This window comes from Puntigrus tetrazona, chromosome 7 (assembly GCF_018831695.1).
Source record: "Puntigrus tetrazona isolate hp1 chromosome 7, ASM1883169v1, whole genome shotgun sequence".
Classification (NCBI taxonomy): domain Eukaryota; kingdom Metazoa; phylum Chordata; class Actinopteri; order Cypriniformes; family Cyprinidae; genus Puntigrus; species Puntigrus tetrazona.
Genome location: NC_056705.1, coordinates 4,552,331 through 4,559,830, shown reverse-complemented (window position 1 = coordinate 4,559,830; position 7,500 = coordinate 4,552,331). Strand labels below are relative to the sequence as shown.

Sequence of the window (7,500 nt, the reverse complement as noted above, 5' to 3'; positions counted from 1 at the left end):
CATAGCAACGCCCCATCATCCACCCAAACAACATAGCAACGCCCTATCAACCACCCAAACAACATAGCTGAAGAGTGTTTGTGTCTCCACGTATCTTTGTTTTTCTGTTGATATCTCTCATACTATCATTTTTATCATATTTATGATTTGACCACGTTAGCATTTTGTTAGCTTATTAGCTTGTCACTTTCATCTCCATTCACATTTCCTACCGCTTCTTTTTCTGTCTCTATGTTAAGTTTTTTCTCACGCTCTGTTTTCATGAGTTTACAATTGAACTCAAGCGAATTAGATCTCAAGCAGCAGGGCAACTGTGTCAAAACAGCACTCTTCTGTTCCAAACATCAAACAGGTTCTCCCCGCTCAAACCCGATGAAAGTGATATCATTTAAAATTTAAACTCAGTAAGATTTTTATTCATGTCGGCGCTAATAATGTTAGAGAATTCCACTCTTTCTCTATTATAGGAGAAGAAGACTTGTACAAACTTGTTAAATCATCTAAACCAAAAACATGTATGTTAGACCCTATTCCATCTAAACTATTAAAAGATCTGCTTCCAGAAGTCATAGATCCTATTTCGACTATTATTAATTCATCGTTGGCATTAGGATAAAACCTTCAAGCTGGCTGTAGTTAAGCCTCTTATTAAGAAACCACATCTTGATCCCAAAGACTTAGTCAATTATAAACAGATCTCGAATCTCTCGTTCCTGTCAAAGATACTAGAACAGGTAGTATCCTCACAACTGTATTCATGGTGTCTGCGAGGATCTCCAATCAGGACTCAGACTGCTCTCATTACTGATGACCTGCTTCTATCATCTGATCTTGTGGAGGTGAGTTAAAACTCATCTTAGAGAAAGCCTTGAAACGTCTCTCACACACAGAGCAGGTTCGTTAGAGGGTTCTCTGAATCTCTGAATGGGTCACTAATTAACTCTGAAGTTTAACCAGTGCCGGGTGCTGCTGTGACCTCTGACCCCATCGAGCCCTCAGGAATATCAGCGGCTCATTTAATGCCGTCAAACCCCATCAAGCTTGTCCAGGGCTACTCCTGTTAACTGAAACTAACATTGACACTGGAACCGTTAAAAAAAGGAAAACGGAAAACCAAAAAAGTATTTAAAAACATTAATGAAAGCTACAACAACATCTCAGCGATGCTAAAATCAGACTGGAGTCGCTTCATCAATACACCGATGTAAACATCACACACAAACAACAGATCCATGTCACCAAAGAGGAGATCCAGGGAGGACATGACGAGGACTTTGACCTTCTTTACAAATCCATCAATAACATGCATGTAGAAAACGATTCATTCATACATCAAGCCGACTCTGAACACTAGCAGTCATGGAATCAGCAGCCTTTCATTTAGGAAACAGCACTCCGGTTTCCTCCACTATTCCAGTGATTTGGGTCGCTGTGTGTGTGTGTGTGTGTGTGTGTGTGTGTTTCTGGAATACTCTGCCCCTTGACATGCTCATTCCAGAGCGCCGCTGTCTTTGGGAAAAAGCTAAACCCGCAGTGCATGCTGGGAAATATTTCTGAGGCTGGAACAAGGGGAATCCCGTGCCAAGCTCATACCTGCCTCCTCCCCAGATCTGTGCTCTATCTCCGGATGAGACCTTTCCAAAATAAAGAGATGGTGAGCCCATGAGCTGCTTGTCCTTATCTCTCACACACACACACACACACGTTGTGTTTCCATGTTTTATGAGGACTCTTCATAGGTGTAATGTTTTTATTCTGTACAGACTGTATGTGTTATTGTTCTCTTACAGGAAACTACTCACATTCTTTATAAGCTTTTGTACTCGAGAGTCCTCAGCGTCACACGAGTCCCCGTGAGTCTGTGTGTATTCAGGTTTAAGTCCCCCCCAGGACATATAATCTTTATTGTATGAACCCAGAGATACAGAACAACAACAAAGAGGAATATTTCACCCAAAAATGAATAATCTGTCATCATTTACTCATCCTGGAGTACTTTCACTCCAATCAATTTCTCTGTTCTGCCGAACACAAAGATATTCTGAAGAAAGTTTGTAAACAAGATGTTTTGGGTCACCATCGACTTCCGTCTTATTTTTGTCCTACTATAGTCAGTAGTGACCCAAAACATCCTGATTACAAACTTTCTTCAAAAAGTCCTACTTTGGGTTCAGAAGAACAAAGAAATGATGACAGGATTTAGAAACTATACATTGTTCTTATTATTATGTTAAACACTGGTGTTATGAAGTGAGTTTGGAGTAAAAACTTGTCATTAAATGTGTATTTTTCACATGCTTTTTAGTGAGAGTACACACACGTTTAAACATTACATTATAATATATTAATAAGCACTTTTTTAGTCTCTAGATCTGCTCTCTCCATTCATCTGGTCTCAGTTTCACGACAAGGCTGTGTTCCTGTTTCAAGGCTGAGTCTCACAGAAACGCTTCAGAAGCTGACGTCAAACAGCTTCCTCCTCGACTCTGCAGAAGACAGAGCTCTGCTTTTTCACTCCGAGAGCGTCTCAAATCAAGCAGGTCACCTTTAACATCTACAGAGAGCTTCAGAGAGCTTCACGCTGTCCGTCACACATCATGCCATCGGATGCTACATTACATTTTAATGTACATGTGCAAAACTGTACGGTGTCTAAAATAAACAGCCTTTAAAGAGTTTAAAGAGCCGACACGACAGATCTCACCAATCCTGAGGCCTTCGTGAAGGATGGACAAACCCGTCCCAGTGCGATTTTACAGCTTCTTCCTTTTCTACGGCGAACACTACACTTTGTTTCTGAAAGCTGATACACCAATTCTCAGCTTCTGACTGTTTTCAGGTTCGTAAAGCATTTTCTGCAAAACACGGCGCACAAAAATCCAGCAGGAATTAATATTACGGCAAAGGTGTTTGCAGACGCCTGCTTTGGAGATTTATGATATTCTGAGAGCAGTTCTTTGATCTTTGTGAGCAAGCAGCTGAAAAAAACTCAATCAAAACTGTAGCGTCACTGATACACCATAAAAACTCATAAAAACTGATTTGACCCACTGTGTGTCGATTCCTCTGGTTCCTGTAAACTTTAGACTGCAGACGGAAACGAGTCACGTTCGTGATCATAACTGATCATAACTGATTCAATCACAGTCAGAGGTGGCAGCAGAACATTAGAAAGGTCTGGACATATTGTTGATTTCTAAAAATATCACCAACCTTTTTACCAGAATCACATAATGATTAGTTGATAGCTTTCACTGAACCGTAACATCAATTATAATTAAACTACTGAAGAAGTAAAGAAAGCCTTCAGACTGAACACAGAACTGATTACAGAAGAAGAACTACTGAATAAAGAAAGCCTTCAGGCTAACCTACTGAATAAACTTAGCAAATGTAACCATTGATTACAGAAGAAGCTGTTCAATACAAACTACTAGTTTATGATGAAACTACTGAATCTAAAAATCTACTCCCACTAATCTACCAATTAAAGGAGAAAGTTTTCACGCTAACTCTTAACAAACCACCACCGATTAGAAGAAGAAACTCTTACATTAAACTACTGATGGAAAAAAACTCTTCATGCTAAACTACTGAATAAAGAATAAAGTGATTATAAACATACTGACTATGGAAGAAACTATTCAATATTTAATCCTAACTACTGACTAAACTATTTACACTAAATTTAGATTACACTACTGACTGAAGAAACCGTCGAACAAAAACTACTGAAATAAACTAGACGAAACTCTTCATTAAACTACTGAATGAACCACTCGGTTTTATCTTGAGATTAAACTGGTGATGAAATAAAGAGAAGTGAAGAAGCGAGCGCCGGCCCATGATCCTCCGTCATCGAGCGGAGCGCAGGAACAGAGGGAGGCTGTCTTTAGAAAATGAGTAGGAAGCGAAAAATGAAGCTAGCTGTGGAAAAAAAAAGAGAAACAGACGAAAGAAGAAAGAAAAACACAGGATGCTGCGATCTGGAACGACAGAGCTCGAGAGACAAGTAAGGGCAGGTCTGGGACAAAGAGCTCCGAAAGAATTAAAAAACAACAGACAGAGAGAGAGAGAGAGAGAGAGAGAGAGAGAGAGAGAGAGAGAGAGAGAGAGAGAGAGAGAGACAGAGAGAGAGAGAGAGAGAGAGAGAGAGAGAGAGAGAGAGAGAGAGAGAGAGAGAGAGAGAGAGAGAGAGAGAGAGAGAGAGAGAGAGAGAGAGAGAGAGAGAGAGAGAGAGAGAGAGAGAGAGAGAGAGAGAGAGAGAGAGAGAGAGAGAGAGAGAGAGAGAGAGAGAGAGAGAGAGAGAGAGAGAGAGAGAGAGAGAGAGAGAGAGAGAGAGAGAGAGAGAGAGAGAGAGAGAGAGAGAGAGAGAGAGAGAGAGAGAGAGAGAGAGAGAGAGAGAGAGAGAGAGAGAGAGAGAGAGAGAGAGAGAGAGAGAGAGAGAGAGAGAGAGAGAGAGAGAGAGAGAGAGAGAGAGAGAGAGAGAGAGAGAGAGAGAGAGAGAGAGAGAGAGAGAGAGAGAGAGAGAGAGAGAGAGAGAGAGAGAGAGAGAGAGAGAGAGAGAGAGAGAGAGAGAGAGAGAGAGAGAGAGAGAGAGAGAGAGAGAGAGAGAGAGAGAGAGAGAGAGAGAGAGAGAGAGAGAGAGAGAGAGAGAGAGAGAGAGAGAGAGAGAGAGAGAGAGAGAGAGAGAGAGAGAGAGAGAGAGAGAGAGAGAGAGAGAGAGAGAGAGAGAGAGAGAGAGAGAGAGAGAGAGAGAGAGAGAGAGAGAGAGAGAGAGAGAGAGAGAGAGAGAGAGAGAGAGAGAGAGAGAGAGAGAGAGAGAGAGAGAGAGAGAGAGAGAGAGAGAGAGAGAGAGAGAGAGAGAGAGAGAGAGAGAGAGAGAGAGAGAGAGAGAGAGAGAGAGAGAGAGAGAGAGAGAGAGAGAGAGAGAGAGAGAGAGAGAGAGAGAGAGAGACAGAGAGAGAGAGAGAGAGAGAGAGAGAGAGAGAGAGAGAGAGAGAGAGAGAGACAGAGAGAGAGAGAGAGAGAGAGAGAGAGAGAGAGAGAGAGAGAGAGAGAGAGAGAGAGAGAGAGAGAGAGAGAGAGAGAGAGAGAGAGAGAGAGAGAGAGAGAGAGAGAGAGACAGAGAGAGAGAGAGAGAGAGAGAGAGAGAGAGAGAGAGAGAGAGAGAGAGAGAGAGAGAGAGAGAGAGAGAGAGAGAGAGAGAGAGAGAGAGAGAGAGAGAGAGAGAGAGAGAGAGAGAGAGAGAGAGACAGAGAGAGAGAGAGAGAGAGAGAGAGACAGAGAGAGAGAGAGACAGAGAGAGAGAGAGAGAGAGAGAGAGAGAGAGAGAGAGAGAGAGAGAGAGAGAGAGAGAGAGAGAGAGAGAGAGAGAGAGAGAGAGAGAGAGAGAGAGAGAGAGAGAGAGAGAGAGAGAGAGAGAGAGAGAGAGAGAGAGAGAGAGAGAGAGAGAGAGAGAGAGAGAGAGAGAGAGAGAGAGAGAGAGAGAGAGAGAGAGAGAGAGAGACAGAGAGAGAGAGAGAGAGAGAGAGACAGAGAGAGAGAGAGAGAGAGAGAGAGAGAGAGAGAGAGAGAGAGAGAGAGAGAGAGAGAGAGAGAGAGAGAGAGAGATAAGATCGGCTGAGCTGCTTTGGCTGCAGTGTGTTGCGAGCCGGCATTAAAAAGTTTGTTTTACGCAACTGAGGTGGTTTCCAGCCGGACGCGTTCTCTCCTGACTCGGGAGGGAAGTGAAGGATCATGGGATATACGTGGGTGGACAAAAACCAAACAGACACTGGGAAAAAGGTGTAAGAGAGAGAGAAAAAGAACGAAAAATTGAGGAAGGAAGTCTACAAAAGCATGCTTTTAAAAAGCACTTACGAGATAAATATAAAAAACGTGGCTGCTTATTCTGTGATAATCTGTGTTCAAACTGAATATGTATATTAAAGAGTTCACATTAAACTACTGATGAAAGAACTTCTCATTAAACAGCCCTGTGTTTATGAGATAAATATTTATAGTTCTGACTCTTTATTCTGATTGGATAAGCTGCGATCAAAGTTTTTGCTACACACCTGCAATTCATGGTAAAACTTCATATGTGTATTAATAAAGAGTCTGCAGTTGGGACTACTGAAGTAATACTGTGTGTTCGGTTTATCGTGATTAATACATCAGCTGACCGTGTTTAATAAAAGCATAAGCCAGTGACCATGTTTGTGTCGTCAGATCATCCTGATGAGCGGAACAATTTAAGAACAATACATTTCATTTGCTCTGAGGAAAATCAAGGTTGTACGGATTACAGCGCCTAAATATCTCTCTGTACAGGACAAATAAACATAATGAGCAATACAAACACAAAGTCCAGCTCCGCATGTCTGCGTCCTAACATGATCTTTGACCTGTGTGTGGTCTTGTTATCGAGTTTCACAACTTGGCAAAGTATGTGTGTGTGTGTGTGTGTGTGTGTGTGAGTCATTTGATATCCAGGCCAACAACATTCCCTTCACAACTGTGTGATACATGCCATGGGAATATCCTCTTCTCTGAAACAGGCGATTCTCTCAGAGTCCTGGAGCGTAACCAAATAACCCCAATAAATACTACTGAGGTCCAGATGGAATTTTAAAAAGAATACTGGTGGAACGGACTGAAGAAGCAGAGCTAAATTTACTACAACAGAGCTGAACGCACAATCGAGTTAGACACAATACCAAAGCAGAGGATGTACGGCTCTGTAAATGAAGGGCGTTGCGACTCGGAGGAAACCTGCAGAGCTTTTCCCTGAGTTCTGCGGGCGAGATTCCATGTGGGTCTGATAATAATCCCCAAACAAAACACAGCACCGCCAGCAGCTGAACCTGCCCAAGAACCGACCATACGGGACGAAAAAAGGCAACCTGAAATATGATTATAAAGGAAAACGGAGCATTCTTGTAGCTCGTGTGTTCGATTCCCAGGGAAGGAATGAACTGACCAATGTGTGGACTGAATGCGATGCATACTGCTCTGGAGAAAAGCATCAGTCAAATTCAATAATGCATGTATAAAACAAATAGACCCTTTATGGTCATTAGCTGGACTGTAGCATTCAAAAAGTAGAGTTTGGCAACAGAAACGCAAGGTCATGGGTTCAATTCTCAGGGAACGCATGAACTGACCAGATATGTAGATTTTTTAACATAAATTGCTTCTTAAAAAAAAAAAAAGTCACAGAAATTGATTCTTTCAGTCATTATCTGGTCTAAACTTTAATGCATCTCAAAAAGTAGAGTGGCATTATAAAACACAAGGTCGTGGGTTCACTTCCCAGGGAATTAATGATCAAATGTGTAGGCTAAATGCAGTGCAAACATATAAAAAATGGATCCTTAACAGTCATTAGCTGGTATAAATTCTTGTGGCACTCATAAATGAATAGAAATGTATAAGGTCATGGGATCGATTCCCAGGGAATGCATTAACTGACCAGATAATGCAGACTGAATGCAATCTAAATTGCTTTGGGGGGGG

The 7,500-nt window shown here is 42.0% G+C and overlaps 2 protein-coding genes across 2 annotated transcripts in view; both read right to left on the bottom strand.

The window, feature by feature from the left end:
* The window catches only part of LOC122349206 (mitogen-activated protein kinase kinase kinase 11), a 27,332-nt gene that overhangs the window by 18,027 nt on the left and 1,805 nt on the right, over positions 1 to 7,500 (bottom strand). The window lies entirely within an intron of this gene.
* Positions 5,597 to 7,500, bottom strand: part of drap1 (DR1-associated protein 1 (negative cofactor 2 alpha)) — a 13,491-nt gene continuing 11,587 nt past the window's right edge. The window contains exon 8 of the mRNA XM_043245187.1: positions 5,597 to 5,613. The gene's annotated coding sequence lies outside the window, so the exon portion shown is untranslated. The remainder of the gene's footprint in view (positions 5,614 to 7,500) is intronic.